This window comes from Peromyscus californicus, unplaced genomic scaffold, assembly GCF_007827085.1.
Source record: "Peromyscus californicus insignis strain IS unplaced genomic scaffold, ASM782708v3 Scaffold_4__1_contigs__length_199733344, whole genome shotgun sequence".
In the NCBI taxonomy this organism is placed as follows: domain Eukaryota; kingdom Metazoa; phylum Chordata; class Mammalia; order Rodentia; family Cricetidae; genus Peromyscus; species Peromyscus californicus.
Genome location: NW_026294562.1, coordinates 130585457 through 130602752, shown reverse-complemented (window position 1 = coordinate 130602752; position 17296 = coordinate 130585457).

The following is a 17296-nucleotide window of genomic DNA, read 5'->3' as shown; positions in this document are numbered from 1 at the left end:
TCCAGCTTTCAAAATGTGATATCCAAGTTCATTACTTGTGCTCCATTTCAGTCGACTGGAGTCAGATCCAGGGAGCAGAATCACCGCCGGAGACCTTGTCTGCCATTTAGAAAATGACTTCCCAAACCACAGAGGGTTAATTTGGAGCACACCTATCTATCCACTGCTTGTGTTTTCCTCTCCAAAGAGTCCACACCAGTCATAAGCAGGGTAATATCTTGCTGAACACTCATCTTTCTGCTGTCAAAAACAAAAACAAAAAAAACCCAAACAAACAACAACAAAAAAGAAAAACAGTGTTTTTTTCCCCCAGCCTTCCATATAAGGTCCTAACTGCAGCCCTGAGCCTTTGGGTTCCTCAGAAGCAACCAGATTGTGCAATGTACTATCACCGAATGTCATATTAGAGTCCTGCCACAGTCCCATCCAATAATCTGGCATGAAGAAAAGTTAACTGAATTAGTGGCCAATTGGGACACTTTGTGACCTACTCTTTAGGAACCAAGTCCCCTGAACTTTTCCATTCCACATTGCCTTCATCCTTTAATAGGGACCGAATCCCCATTAACAATTGAGCAGCGACAATAAGTGCCATCAGGAAGAGGAAATTCAATTTTCGTGGGGGATGACAGCCTTACCTTTCCGCGCTTAATTGGCCGTATTGTCTCCAAAAGTTAATTGGTTACTTAGTCCAGGTAGTTAGTAAAATGTTTAGCTGCGTCAAAAAGCTCAGGCTCCCACTGTTAATGGGGCATGAAATGGAATGTTTGATACTGCAAATAAAATCAGTGATATTCAAGGATGTTATGGTAGGTAATGCGTTGAAACTGCCATTTAATGGGTCCTGGAAGATTAGGGTAGTGTCAGCCGGAACCGCCCGGTCTCTTTTCTGACATTGTTAGTTGCCTCTTCATTTACTTAACGGCTGTCTGCACTGATTACATAGGCATAAAACTCCCTACAAAAAAACAACAGAGACACGCTCTATTAGCAGTCCAATTAGAACTATTTGCATATTACAGTTCATTTCTGCTTAAGTGAATCCCTAATACAACTTCAGGAAAAAAAAATTCTATTGTGTCATTTGAAAGAAAGAGGAAAGAAAAGCCTTAAAGGTGATCTTCTCTTCCGTTCTTGTTCATCCCTCCTCCCTCTCTCTCTCCCTCCTCTTCTCCTCTCCCCCTGGATCTATCTCACGCTCGTCCTCACTCTCACTTTCACTCTCCATTGTCCATCCCACATAATATTAGCTATGAAATTAACTTCAGACCTGGAGACGTATCTTTGGGATATGTAAAGAGGAGGAGGGCATCCTAGGCATGACTCAGTCGCTCTATTACCAGCCAATGTTGGCCACTGTTCTCACACCTATATCCACAGTAAGTGGCTTCTCTCTTTTTTTTTTTTTTTGTTGGATGTCCCCAGTTTTATTTAGATAAGCTTTGGTATAGCATTTTAAGCAAAGAAGTTAATGTCTGCACCAACATCCCCAGTGAAGTAAAGAGCTCTTGACAGGATGTCACTTACCTACATGATTACTGAAAGCAGGAGACTGGGTCCTGGTGCCTGCCTCTGTGGGTCTGCAGGGGCTGACCGCATACATCTGGGGGCAGTTGACTGCACATATTAACACGTATGAAGGCAGTTCCTTTTCAGACACCTGACAGTGGGGCTTAGGAAGTTAGGTAAGCCTTAGTGTGCTCTTTATTTTCTCACTAGATTTCTGAATCCTTAGAAGTCCACAAAAATAGCAGCATTCTGCCTATTTACAAGGACACTAGGGATCTTTCCCTTACACTGTGTTTTATAGTTACCATGTTGATGACACAGAAATGAATGGTCCTCTTGATGAAGCCAGAAAGAAGAGTTGCATAGCCCCAGTCCATATGTATCTACATGAAGAAGCATCATGGTCTCTTATCCCATGCTCTAAGAATGCATGGGGCACTTTAAAATACACTCTCACCTTTTTATTTGTGTGTGTGTGTGTGTGTGTGTGTGTGTGTGTGTGTGTGTGTGTGTGTGTATGTGTGTATGTGTGTGTTGTGATGTGTGGGTGCTGGTGCCAGAATGTACATGTAGATGTCAGAGGACAAATTTTTGGAGATATTTCTCTTGCTCCAACTTTACTTTGATTTCTTGGCTTATGAGGAGAATGTCTTTTCCTGCTGGGTCATCTGCCCGGCCCCACATAGAATGCTTTAAGATGCCAAGTGCAGTTGCTAACAGATGTTTTCATGATGATGGAAAGATTTTTGTGTTGTTTCTGAGTTTTCCTGAGTCCTGTAAATCTATGGGAGGTTGAGAGGTGTTGAAAGAATTCTTAAGTGGTCAGGGAGACCTTCTACTCTAAAGAAGGGATATATTGCGCATCTATGAGCTCCTTCAGGTAAGAGAATGAGAATTGTGATGAGGCCTGGGTGTGATGGAAAAGTCCATTGGCCAGACTAGAAGGTGGCCTATATAAGCAATGGATGAAGAAGCCAGCCTGGAAGACATCTGTTTTCAGAATCTAATACCTGTCACTATTGCTTATCAGTGATGGCTTTTCATCTAATACTGAACATTTTTATTCATGGTAAAGAGTTTACAATTTCAAGTAAACAAATCCAGAGGAAACAATGTTATAAATGGTCTTGAAGTACCAGGATTGGGTGAGAGAAAATTCAGGATGCTGGGGGAAGGGTATTTTCATTTCAAGGATTACTGTGATGTGAGCCTCGTGAGCAAAACCTGTGGTGGTACCCAACCTAGAACCCAGGAAAACCTCCACACCTAATACTGGATTGGTCCTCCCTCTAAGGTGGCCTGTGTGAATATGGTTGAACTGTACATATTTGCTGCCATTTGATGGGTACTTGGAATAGTCACCTTTGAGGGTCCAGGGCCACTCTGATGTCTGTCTGCATGCCTTCACATGCACTGAGTATTTGCAAAGCTAACACCACCCAGCTCCTCTTTTACCGGCCGGCTAGCCTGCCCACCTCCACATTATCCAGATTTGCTGATTGCTAGATTCAGATGTCAACCCAGAAAAAGAGGGGTATAAAGTAGGGGGTTATTAAAGGTGACAGATGAACGATTCAGGAAACGTGAATGATTCTTCCCTGTCCCTCTTTCCTTTCCAAGTCTAATCCATTATTTTATGGGAGATGCATACATGATTGTAAGAAGAGCCAGAAGAGGCAACGAAGGCATTCACAGCCTCAGAACCTCAAAGCAGTGTAAACAAACCAAAGAACAACAAAAAAAGCCCAACAGAGGGAAAGGTAAAGCCCCCAGCCTGTCATTTTCAATTCTGTTCGCCACATGAGCAGATCTCAGTGTGAAACGTGTTGGCTCTGCCTGCCACACGCACTGTTTGGATGCCCCGTCGGGTCCTTTGTGCCCTGCCTCCTGCTTTTACCAGACTCTCATTAACACCACGGCCAGATGAGCACCGTCAGAGGCAGAGGCTGACATGCCAGCCCATTGCCTTGGCGCCTTGGCCCTGTCAGGGATGGTTAGACAGGGCCAGGGATGGTGAGCGAGACAGCCTCGAGACACGCACTTTGCCCCTGGAAGCAGTCTTTGCACCCTGCCAGGAAAACAGCTCTCTGGAAAAGCATTGCCTGCTAGTAAAATGGACTGAATCAGTAAACAATGATTAAGGCTCTGGTTCTGCTGTCGCCACAGCAGACACATGGCTTTGCTTCCCTACACACATACACAAAACACACACACACACACACACACACACACACACACACACACACACACACACACACACACAGACAGAGAAGCAGAGAGAGATGACATGGAGAAAGAGAGAGAGAGAGAGAGAGAGAGAGAGAGAGAGAGAGAGAGAGAGAGAGAGAGAGAGAGAGAGAGTTGGGTATGGAGTTAGAAAGGAAAGTGAATTCATGTTCTCTGAAAGTGAAAGGCTCTGTTCTCAGGAAAAATAAAATAGGTATTTTAGGATGCTCATTTCCCTCCATTTTATGTTTTGTGGATGTGTGGCAAGAGTTGCCTTTCCTAATAAAACTTCAAGCTGGGGATATAAGCAGTGGTTTCTTTAAGCCAACACGGACTCCTGTTTTTCAGGCTCAGTAATGTGTGTGACACAGTCTAAGGCCTGGAGCCTCCATGGGGTGAATCAGCAGGAGCAGGGCCAGCTCTGACGCGAGCTATTTGGTGGATACATGTCACTTCATCAAATGTCTTTCTTTTTTTTATCAAGGAATTTTTATTCATTTTACATACCAACCACAGATCCCCCTCTCTTCCCTCCTCCCATCCCACCAGCCTTTCCTCTGCCCCAACTCACCCCTATTCCCTCCTCCAACAAGGTATGGCCTCTCATGGGGGGAGTCAGTAGAGCCTGGTACATTCAGTAGAGGCAGGTCCAAGCCCCTCTCCCTGCATCAAGGCTGTGTAAGGTGTCCCACCATAGGCATTGAGCTCCAAAAAGCAGCTCATGCATCAGGGATGGATCCTGATCCTACTGCCAAGGGACTCCTTAGGCAGATCAAGCTACACAACTGTCTCACTATGCAGAGGACCTAGTCCAGTCCCAATGAGGCTCCACAGTTGTTGATCTAAAGTTCATGAGTTCCCACTAGTTTGGTTTGGTTGCCTCTGTAGGTTTCCCATCATGGTCTTGATGCCTCTTGCTCATAGAAACCCTTTTCTTTCTCTTCGACTGGACTCCTGGAGCTCGGCCTGGTACTTGGCTATGGATCTCTGCATCTGCTTCTGTCATTTACTAGATAAAGGCTCTATGATAACAGTTAGGGTATTCACCAATCTGATTGCTAGGGTAAGCCAGTTTAGGCACCTTCTCCACTATTGCTAGAAGTCTTAAACTAGGGTCATCCTTGTGGATTCCTGGGAACTTCTCTAGCACCCAGTTCCTCCCTATCCCCATGATGTCTCCCTCTATCATGGTATCTCTTTCATTGCTCTCGTACTCCATCCCTGTTCCAGCTCGACCATCCCGTTCCCTTATTATGTTCTCATCCCCTATCTCCTACCCTCCATTACCCACCTCTTATCCCCAATTTCCTCATGGAGATCTCATCTATTTCTCCTTCGTAGGGTGGTCCATGCGTCCCTCTTAGGGTCCTCCTTGTTAGCTAGCTTCTCTGGAACTGTGGGTTGTAGTCTGGTTATCCTTTGCTTTACATATATTATCCATTTATGAGTGAGTACGTACCACGTTTGTCCTTCTGAGTCTGAGCTACCTCACTCAGGATCATATTTTCTAGTTCTATCCGTTTGCCTGCAAATTTCATGATGTCGTTGTTTTTTACTGCTGAGTAGTACTCCATTGTGTATATGTACCACATTTTCTTTATCCATTCTTCAGTTGAGAGGCATCTAGGTTGTTTCCAGGTTCTGGCTATTATGAATAATGCTGCTAAATATTTTTCTTAATCCGAACAAATCTCTCCACAAATGTCCATACTCAATTTCCCTCTGCCCACCTATTTACAGATACAACAGACACCTGCTGTGGGATGGTCTGTATGTCAAATGTGTTGCTGATTGGTCAATGAATAAATCACTGATTGGCAGTGGCCAGGCAGGAAGTATAGGCGGGACTAACAGAGGAAAATTGAGAGAACAGGAAGCTGGAGAGGGGAGACACTGCCACCCGCCATCAGGACAAGAAAGATGTAAAGTACCTGTAAGCCACAAGCCACGTGGCAAGGTATAGATTAATAGAAATGGATTAATTTAAGCTGTAAGAACAGTTAGCAAGAAGCCTGCCACGGCCATACAGTTTGAAACCAATATAAGTCTCTGTGTTTACTTGATCGGGTTTGAGCGGCTTGGGACTGGCGGGTGAGAGAGATTTGTCCTGACTGTGGGCCAGTCAGGAAAACTCTAGCAACAGACACCGAATATATATATATATATACACATATACATGTATAAATATATTTGTGTGTATGTATATATGTATATATGCATCAATTCTTTCTTTGATCTCTTATTATAGTTATGGTATTATTGTTATTAATATAACACTATAATTGGGTCCTTTAAAATAAAATGCTTTGACACTGAGGATATTCATATGCCTGTGCTTTGAACCAAACAGAGAAGGCTAACTGGAACTCCAGAGTCCAGGAATATAATTCAGGCAGCCTGACACCTTGGAGAAATTGTCAGAAAAAAGCAGAATGAGGTCTTCGGAGTGCAGGGTCACACACCATAGAAGAAGGAAAAAAAGGCATGCACTCCACAAATATGGAATCCAGGGCTCACGGCTGCTGACAAGTGGGTCATGAATCAGAAGTGTGGCCCCATGACTAGTAGATTCATGAGAAGTCAATGCAGAGTCGGGTCTTAAGGTTACCCAACTTGAGCCTGGGTCCTCGAGGAGCGATTCAAGGCTGCTTACAATAGCCAAGATAGTAGAAATTGTTCATTAAAGGGGGGAGCTAAAAACTGTAATATCTCACTCAGGTTGAGGATGAATCTTAATGAAAATTACCAAATATTTGTATAGATTATTTTCTTGTTATTACAGCTTATGTGAAACAAGTCAATGTTAAGGAAGCTGTCAGCATGTACAAGGCAACTTCTTCACCCATGGTCCCAGTACCAGAAGGAGCACTGTCAAGAGATGACACCCAAGGATGGAAACAAGACATGTGAAGAGAAAGAGGGAATGAGGAGAGGGGAATGTGAACAGCAACTCAAAATTGGGGAGAAAAAGCAAAGGAAGGGGGTAGGGGATACACAGTGGGGGGCATGTAGATGGTAGGTACAAATTACTGTAGGGACCTTGATTCTTGCTATTTGGTTCAGAACTATCAGTGAGTGGTCATCACATAGTAAGGGTAGACAATGGTCACAGAAATGGAAAAAAAAATGTTAACTGTCATTGTTGTCTCTACTTTAGCCATGAGGAAACCCAGTACTAGCGAGGCATCTAACTGACCAGTTAATCCTCTGTGTCTTGAGATTTTGACCCTCACTGAATCTCTTCAATGTTAAGACCATATGGGATAAGGGAACTCAGTACACATAGGCCAACCACAGACCACTACAAGGTTTACTATTCCTCAGTCTCACTTGGTGTTTATAACAGGAGGGGTAGCCATCAGAACATGTACAGTTTCAGAGGCCCAGGGTTTTAGTCAGTGCTTGATGGAAGTCTCAATGTGAGTATGCATGCTAATATTGATGACATCGTTTGCAGGGCTCAGTGAACATTCTTAAATTGGAGTTTACCTAAGGATTTAAAAGTCCCCAAAAGGGTTGGGTGCTCTCACTCACAGAGGCCAACTCCCCAACTCCACTCTTACATTCAGTAGATGGAAATCTCTCTGCAAACCAAACTGGCTATCTAGCTTGATCCTTGAAAAGTTTTCCCCCAGAGTGCATCATGAAATTGCCCAAACATGCAAAAATGGTTTGCATTTTTTCTGCCCTCAAGAAACATCTGGGCATGCACTTACCATAACTTAACCTAAATCTATACAACAATAATATACAGGAGCTATGGGACAATTACAGAGGAGTATGACATTCTGTGGGCAAATCCCCATAAAGCTATGTGCGTGTTATAAAGAACCTGTCTTAGGAATTTAATTGTATTATTTTTTACACAAATTCATCATTGCACAATTGTCCCAGTAAATGCTATTCTAAACATCAGCTCCTCACGAGGCCAGAAATTATTTTGGCAATACTTGAAGTAGTTCACGGCTGCCTCTATCATCCACATATAGAAGGCATATGATAGTTTCATTTTGAAAGTCATAGCTTTAATTTACAGACACCAATGGTATTATGTATATGATAACTATATGTTTTAAGTGAACTATATAAGTGTTGAATTATAATTCCCTGTCATTCCCAAGAAAGAAACTTGCATTTCTTAGAAGAGGACTGCTCATTAATAGACACCACATTCCCTACCATTATTATAGACAAACCATTATTAGACACAACATGTTCCATTAAGATCATATGTTTGAGAAATGATAAATAATACTCAAGCTATCATAAGGTAATAATTTAATGTGATAGAACAGCTTCAAATAGTCTTTACTCTAATCTGACTTCCCCATTACTCATGGACAATCACAGACATGACTTTCTGTTTAGTTTTTTTTTTTTTTTTTGAACCAGGGAATTATTTTGCTTTTGGTAATGCTTACATGGAAATCTAGAATGCTACCTCAGCTTAAAAGAAGGTTTCTTTTGTACAAAACTTCATATAAAACGTGTTCACAGACAGTCCTAGGAGGAGAGATAGACTTGAACTGCGGGTCACTCTTGCTTTCTCCATGCACATGGTCTTCTCCACAAAGGTAGGTCCAGGCAGAGTATGACCAATATAGGAAGCTTCCTTCAAGAGGTTTCCTGCAACCTTGACACATAATCTATATGGGTCCATTCCACATAAAAGAAATTTCAAAGGGATTTCCTTCCAATGACTGCCACTCTAGCCTCCTCATACACAGAGCTCCCCCCGCCTTTATCTCCAGGTCATATATTCTTAGACCCCTAGTCAATATCCAAAACCCTAAATATACGGTAGTTCCCCTTACATGCATAGCTGTGATCAAGTTTAATTTGCAAATTAAACACAAAACATTTAACTAGATCAATTATGAAAATGTGTTATTTTATTATTATAGTATTACAGTATACTTACAGTAAGACTTCTTTGATATATAGGGAGTTTCCTTTCCAGAATCTTCCATGTGATATTTTCAGATGGTAAGTGTGCAGGAGTAAGTCATAGAAGGTGAAATTACAGGTGATGGGATCACTGTAGACATCTAGAGTGACCCTGCTTCCTCAACTCCAGCAGCTGCTTCTAGTGTTAGGAGAAGAGCAAACTCCTGCCTAATGACTCCTCATCCTCTGTTCCTACCTTAAGTATCAGCCATGAAAATGAACACAGTGTTCACCCTTCTTTAAACTTCTATTTAACCTAAATATCCATCTAATAGTCTGTGGAAAGAGGTGTCTATGGGATCAGGCTCTCTGGTCGCCAAAGGTAATCTGATCAGAATTTTACTTTTGCAAGAGGAATTTCTTTTCGAAAGTACCCGACTGTAGCAGGAATCTTAACAGGTCTTATTAATAAAATCAAACCTGAAGCAGGTATTGGGGTGAACGCTGGAAGATCAGAGAAGCAGAACAAGCCACAGCCACCTCACCTCGCCAATTCCTCAGCTGATCCTGTTTCCTCAGACTGGAAGCCTCTGAGTCCTCATGTCCAAATGGATCTCAGCTGAACTGCTGCTAGAAGCCTAAAAGCTTAACCAGCCAAATGCTTCTAGTTTCTGGTCCTCACGCCTTATACATCTTTCTGCTTTCTGCAATCACTCCCTGGGATTAAAGGCATGAGTCACCATGCTTGGCTGTATCCTTGAACACACAGAGATCCAGAGAGATTTCTGCCTCTGGAATGCTAGGATTAAAAGCGTGTGCTACCACTGCTTAACCTCTATGTTTAATATTGTAGCTGTTCTCTTCTCTGACCCCAGATAAGTTTATTAGCGTGTACAATATTTTGGGGAATACAATACCACCACACCCGACAATTGCTAGTGTCATCAACAAGGCTCTGTACCATCTTGAAGGTGGCCAGAATGTGAACTTAGAGGTGGAGCTTGACCTCCCAGAGCCTCAAAATCTTCAGTCTAAGTCAGAAGTGCTAGATCACAGTGAAAAGTGAGATAACCTGTGTCTGCCATGCCTGATACATCTTTTTTTTTTTAAAAGGACTTTTCAATATATATAGCACAAAACAATTTTGCTGCATTTTGCTATGATCCACATCTTGGGGACTTGGAGAAGGACTGGATTTTGCAAATCTGTTGTCTATACAAAATGACATTCAGAGAAAGAGGAAAGGGGGTGCTAATGAGACATCCTGATCTAAGCTATAAACAACAAATATGCCATTGAGGTCTCCTTCAGCTTAGAGATGAGAGGAATGTAAAAAGGAATGAAAATTAAAATGAGAAAGTAGAATTGACTTTTTGATCTGTCTGGTTCCAATCCATTCCCACTCTTTAATTATCCCACCATAGATAGGGTGACAGCGTTCTTCAGTATACTGCTTCCACAAAGAATGCATCCATTCCAGTTGGCTAGATATGACTTCAAGTCCTATAGGCATCCCCGGTACCAAGGACATTCAATTCCTACGATGGAGCATTGGAAAAGAATCTGGCTGGTGTGGTTGGAGACCTTAATAGGAACAGTAGTCGGAAATGGTAGCAAAGGATCTTAGAGTGAAATGCAAATCAAATACATGAATACACCCATGTACATTCCTGTCCTCCTTTCATCATTGATTAAGCAGCCACATGACCTTTGCAGTAAGAGAAATAATTGGCAGTTTTAACAAACGAAAAATTGATCCCATTACTCAGGATAGAATTTTCCACTTTTTTTTTATATTAAAGATGCTTATTAAAGAGGTCAGTTCCCTTTTTTTCGGTGTCTCAGTCGGGGTCATGCATATGTAAGTAAGCATGGTTATTAGGTGACATCTATGGAGAATGGACGGGCGAGCCATAAACACAAACATTCACACACGGCCAGGTCTGCAGTGCTTCTGCTCGCCAATTACGGTAATGCTGATGGCATATCTCCTTTAATGCACATGGCATTAAAGGAGTCCCCCCTTTTCTAGGAAAATCTAATTACACCAAACCCAAGCACTCAATCAAACCTGTTATTCTGTGGCTAAACAGCCTGGCGTTAATGCAATTTGAGGAGATCCAGGCCGTGACTGGAAACGTCATGGATTAACAATATCTAATGGGGGCTCCCGTAGGTAAATGAATACGCTAACAACCAAGATCACTGCTAAATCTAATATCTTTAAGCTGTTTAATTCCAAACAGTCCCTTAATAAATCAATTGACCGGGAGAGCTGATGCCCCTATCAATTATTCAAGAGGGCAAATAAATATTTCAGATGATTTGATAGGAAGGCTAGGGCTGGTCTTACGGAAAGCTTTGCATTTCATTAGCTTCTTGCTAAAAGTTTTATAATGAGCACAACACAGGTGGCATTCCCACTGCAGAAATGGGAAAGCGGGAAAAGGAGAGATTGGAGAGCAAGCTTCCTTTCGTCTCCACTTTATTCCATTAGCCGTACTTTACTTTCATAATGTGAAAATTGGAGTCAAGTCCCCCAAAGGATTGCCATTCTCTGCAATCACAAAGGAAATTAAAATGATCAAAAGTATGTCATATTGCATGAGTCTTAACTGTAATTCCTATTGGAAATGCAATTATCAGATACTGATATCAGGCATATAATTTATGCAGTACCACATCCAAATAGGCCTTTGCCAAATATTTAATATTATCTATTCCACTTTCAAGAGGAAGAAACTGAGTTCCATATTCATTTATAAAGTGCTGACTAGGTCACCTGTGTTTGAAAGAAAGCACTCTCCCCTCCCTTCGTTGGAGACCATTATTGGAAGCATATGCTCCTGTTTAACATGATATCTGCCTTATGAATAATCTACATCACCAGGTTCTGAGTGTATGGGGTGGGGAAGGAGGAAGAGCATTAAAGTGATTAGTGTCCTTTTTCCTCCTTTGGTACGTGTGCTTGATTATGATGTGTGTGTGTGTGTGTGTGTGTGTGTGTAAGGGGGTGTCTGTGCCTGTGTCAGTACAGGCATATGTGTCCTGTGTATTGCCTACATGTGGGTGTCAGAAGACAAACTCTGATGCTGGCCCTAGCCTTCTGCCTTCTTTAAGATCGAGTCACTTATTTGATTGGCACCATGTATGTTGGAAAAAATGTGTTGAGAGCTTCCGGTGACTCTCCTGTCTGAGCCTCCCTTCTCCTTTTTGGAGCACTGTGATTAAATATATGCACACTATTGTGTCCAGATTTATATGAGCTCCGGGGATCTGAGCTTGGGTCCTCACACTTGTATGGCAAAGCAGCCACCTCCCTAGTGCATATATCCATCTACTTTATGCACATGTTAATGTTTGTTTATATGTTTGAATGTTTAAATGGACTTAGTGGAGAAAGACTGGAGAGAAAATTACGGATGAGGGTTATGGAAGTAGTTGTGTTAGTGTGCTTACCAGACTTGGCAGAATCCTTGCTTTGATCCCTAGCACTACAGAAAAATCAAAATAAAAAAAAAATCACAATCATAAGGTAGCTGCTCCTAAACAATAGACAAACTGATGAACTACCATTTCTTGTTCTCTGTTGTTAAACTGGTGACCTAGACAGCCTTGGAAGTGCCTGACAACCAGGGAACGTAAGCTTAAAGACGCAGATGCCTGCAGCCTGTGCAATGAAGGTATGTGTCTGTTTTGTCTTGTGCTCTGGAACTGATCAAAGAGCAGCTTTATCAAATCTTGAGATTGCAGACTGTGAAACTAAAATGGCGTGTCATTTCTTAACAGCCTTTTACCGTTTACAAATGTAAAATCCCTGTTAAATTACTGTAAGCATCATTGTTATGTGAGGTACCTGCAGGAGAGAAAAGGAATTTAGATTATCTGAAAAATAAAACTTAATTGTCAGAAGGTTTGAATGTAAAAACAGTTGATGACTATTCTTCTAAATAAAAAGATCCATATAAAAACCACTGAATGAAGATTTTTCTGCATAGGCGGTTATACTCTACAAAATACTCAATGAGCTATGAAGAGACATATCAGCTACAGAAAATCATAATTTAAATGTTAGGTTTGTTCATTTTCAGCTTCATGAATCAATAGAATAAATCCTTTACATTACTCTGTAAGTAAAATCCAGTCATGTTTAAAATCAGATTTGGAAACTTCTCACCAGAAGTATTTGTTTGTGTGTGTGTGTGTGTGTGTGTGTGTGTGTGTGTGTGTGTGTGTGTGTGTGTGTATTCATTAAATTAAGTCTTTATTTATTTAATATTCAAAGCCCAATAGAAACAATAAATGAGTTGAAAAAGGGTCAATGAACATGTGCAGCACAGACTTACTCTACCTTGCCCCCAAATACCTAACTTCTACTAGAAGAAGCATCTCAAGATAGGCACAGGAATATGTGCCACAAATCCCAGCACTTAGAAATGTCAGACAGGAATGTGAAGTCTAGGTTAGTCTAGGCAACCTTAAGAACTAATGTTATGTGACATATTAAGGAGAACTAATATTGCATTCAAAATCACAAAGAACGCTTCTCTTACAGTTGGAAGTCACATGGTATTGGGCTAAAGAAGATGACAGCCACAAATCTATCAGTACAATGATCTCCTGGGCTATTCCCAAAAGAAGTAGCAGAAAGGACACCTCTGGTGGTGACACTTTGGAAATTCTTTGTGGATGGTTTTATCAGTCAAGTCTTCCATGGCTCTCTTTCATGAAGCGTAATGAAGTCGAGTACAATGATACCATCTTGGAATGAATGTCCCCACACTCAAGAGGTAAAATGGTGATTTCCTATGAGAAAGCTATTAATACATTCTGCATGTTTCCACCCATTTCTGGACGTGGCATTTTTATTTGTTTAATATTCAAAACCCCATAGAAATCGTAAAAAATTGAAAAAGAGTTAATGGTACATGTGAAGCACAGTTCTCTCTCTACCTTACCCCCAAATACTTAACTATTAGGTGACTAAACATGTACATAACCCAAAGCACACACAAGATGTCAAAGACAAGAATGACACCTATCTACACAGAGTTCACTTTAGAAAGCAGAATTCATGGAGAAAAATAGATCAACATGCTAAAATGAGCAAAGTTAAAACCCTAGGAAGGATCAAAGGTGCTATGAAGACCACTAAAATGCAATTAACATTTTTTGAAATAAAAATTATGATCATAAAGTATTATTGATATTCCTGAGAAGAAATAGTAATACATTTTTTACTTCAATGGGAAAATAGCATAGTAAGTACAACAGAAGACTCAGGACATAAATTAGAGAACTGCCTAACATTTATGTGGGTGGCTGACTGAACAGTCAATGAGAAATTCATCTATTGAGTATTGCCAAAGGGTGGCCACAGATCTGAGACATTATGGAATAATGGTTGATGACACAGATTAGCCGTTACTCTCCTGCTCTGGATGCCCAAGTTCTAGTCCCAAGTTAAATTAATTGCTGGACCACAGGTATGAGGGCAATAACATCTTCACTTTCTCAAGTAATGCCTTTGACCACTTGAGATGTGACATCACACTGCCAGCTTTTGCAGTAGGATACTCTAGGAAATGTCCTCTGAAGGACTTCTTGGTGCTTTTGTAAGATCAGAGTTAGAGTCATTGCTCACTGTATTACCTAATGTCTCTCCGATGAAGTTGTAGACAGTATTGTCACTCACAGAAATACTTAGCATCAGAAAAATAAATAGCTTTGCCCTCACAAAAATCTCTCTACCCTGTGATATGAAATTAGTAGGTATGCTGTTTATTCTGTCTGCCAGAAAGCTCCCAGATGAATGTATTAATTAATAAAACTATTCCAAGTACTGGATGCATGCAGTTTTCTGTTCTTTAGAATATTTCAAATGCTTCTGTTTTTAATTTCTAGCCTAATATAGAAATGTGGTAATTTTTAAAATAAATTTATTTATACATTTGTTGCTGTAGTTTCCCCTCTCTCCTCTCCTCCTATTCCCTCCCCCCAACAGCAACCCTCTGTTCTTACCCTCAGTCCGCTCCTCTGTTTCTGTTTAGGAAAGGGCAGATCTCCCTGAGTATCATCAAAACACACCATATCAAGTTGCAGTACAACTAAGCACCTCCCCATGTATTAAGACTTGGCAAGGCCACACAGTATGAGGAGTGGGTCCCAAGAGCCAGTAAAAGAGTCTGAAACAACCCCTGTTCCCTATAAATGGACATTTCTCTCCTATCTGCCAGTTCCCAAATAACCACGCAGATGCATAACATTACTAATAAATGCTCAGCCAGTATCTCAAGCTTATTATTGGCTAGTTTTTATATTGTAAGTTAAGCCATATTCCTTATTTAAGCTCTGCCACGTGGTGGTACCTTTATTAGCATGGCATATTTATCTCCTGCTCCCTCTGCGTCTGGCTGGCGACTCCTGACTCTGCCTTTCTTCTTCCCATCATCTTTAGTTTGGTCACCCCACCTATACTTACACAGTTCCCACTGTTAGGAGTCCCACGAGAGGACCAAGCAACGCAACTGTGACATATATGCAGCAGGCCTAGGTTAGTCCCATGCAGGCCATCTGGTTGTTGGTTCAGTCTCTATGAGCCCCTGTGAACCCAGGTAGTTGAATCCGTGAGTTTTCTTATAATGTCCTTGACCACTTTGACTTCCACAATCCTTTCTCCTCCTCTTCTGCTGGATTCTCTGAACTCTGTCTAATATTTGACTGTGGGCAGCATCTGTTTCCATCAATTGCACGATGGCACCTCTCTAATGACAGTTGGGCTAGGCACCAATCTGGTCACAGGAGTTGCCAGTTCAGGGTATGTGTCTGCTATTGCTAGGAGTCTTAGCTGGAGTCGTCCTTGCGGATTCCTGGGATACTCCCTTGTCCCAGGCTTTTACCTGACACAGAAATGTTCCCCACCCCCTTTTCCCAGTAATCTTTTTCAGTACCCCCACAACCTGATCCCTCATGCTCCTATCCCAACCTGCCCACGGTCCACTCATGAAATCTCTTCTATTTCTCCTTCCCAGGGAGATCCAGGTGTTGGAAATGGAATAATTTTAAATACTTGATATATTCTATACAGTCTAATTTTTTGAAGTGCATGAGAGCATATAGTAAGTAAAAACATGAACAATGATTCAGGTGGTTTGGAAAGTTTCAACTAGGAGAATGACTTCCAAGTGACATATTTGGGGCTGTAAGCATGTTGTATTCAAATTTGCCCTATATAAAATGTGGCAACCATTCCTAAGCTCCAACTACCCTCAATACTGGTCTCAGCTGCTTTTACATAGCAACATTTGGTGAATTTTCTCCTTTGTCATCCTTCTGCAACAACCCAACTTATTTCTTAGCTTTAGTAGGTGACTCCACATCATCCTTAGTAGAAGAATCAGCCTGACCAAGAAATGTCTTCTTTGCCCATTGCCACTGATGTAAATCTTTTTACATTCTTCATGTCTATCCATTCAAGAATGACTATGAAAGGAAGAGGTTTGGGGGAGAATGTAGGATTTGTATTGTATGCTTATTTCATTGTGTTTTCAAATAGACATCTATAAGGAGAGGTGGGATTGAAGAACATTATTATATTTAATAGAGACACAGAAACCATTCTGCAAACGGGAGCAAGATACATATGTTTTCAAGTGCCCCTGGAATTTCCCCAATTCCTAAGAATTTAAGTGATGCAATATATCCTAATCATAATACATATTAGTGACTAGAAGAAAAGTAGAAAATGAACAAATGTGAAATAAAAGGAAAGAGTAAGATAAGAGAAATAGAGTGTAAAGGGATTTACTCAGTTGGCAGTGAGGAAACAGGGATATTCATTGAAAGTTAGGTTTAGAAATTTCCAACTATTAGCTGTAGAATCTCTTCTCCATCCAGTTTTACCAGTGCTTGCTTGTTCAACTGGACCATTGCTGTTTGGTGAGCACATGCTGGTAATTGGTGTATCTTCACGATGACTTAATCCTCTTATTAGTATGTAATTTATTTTTCTTCTTAGCTTTTTTTATTAAACTATATTTTACTGATAGCATATCTACTTCAATCTCCTTTTGCTATAATTTGCATGGAATATACTTTTATATTATCTAAGTGTTAACATTTCTTTAGGTCTAAATTGCATCTTTTGTAGGAAATATGAAGTCAGGTCATGTTTGTTCTATTTTGTTTCTTGTTTATTCTGATCTCTGTTTTCTCTTTTATTGTAGAGTTTAATCCATTTACATAGAAAGAAATTACTGATAAGGGAAGATTAACTTCTGTTACATTGTTACTGTTTTTTTAATGTATGACAACCCCTAACTCCCTCCATTTGTGCTTTGTTGCTTCTTCTTATACTGATGAATTTTGTCTTCTCATTTATTCTTGTACATAAATATTGTGTTCGTGATTGTAAAGTGTTTGGAAGAGATTTTCCTGAGTAACAATGAGCTCTCTCGGTCTCTGCAGATTGGTTCTTTTCTGGTACAATCAACATAGCCAATTCTAGTCTTTCCAAGCTGAGAGATCAGGCCAACTGAACACTTAATGCTTTTGTGGGATTTTCCAGAGCATTCAGTCTGCCTGGTCATGCTCTTAGCCTTCTAAGTGTCCCTTCAATGACTGCATTTGCATGCCTTCCCATCTCAGTGGTTTCCAGCCCATCTTCATTTCTAGA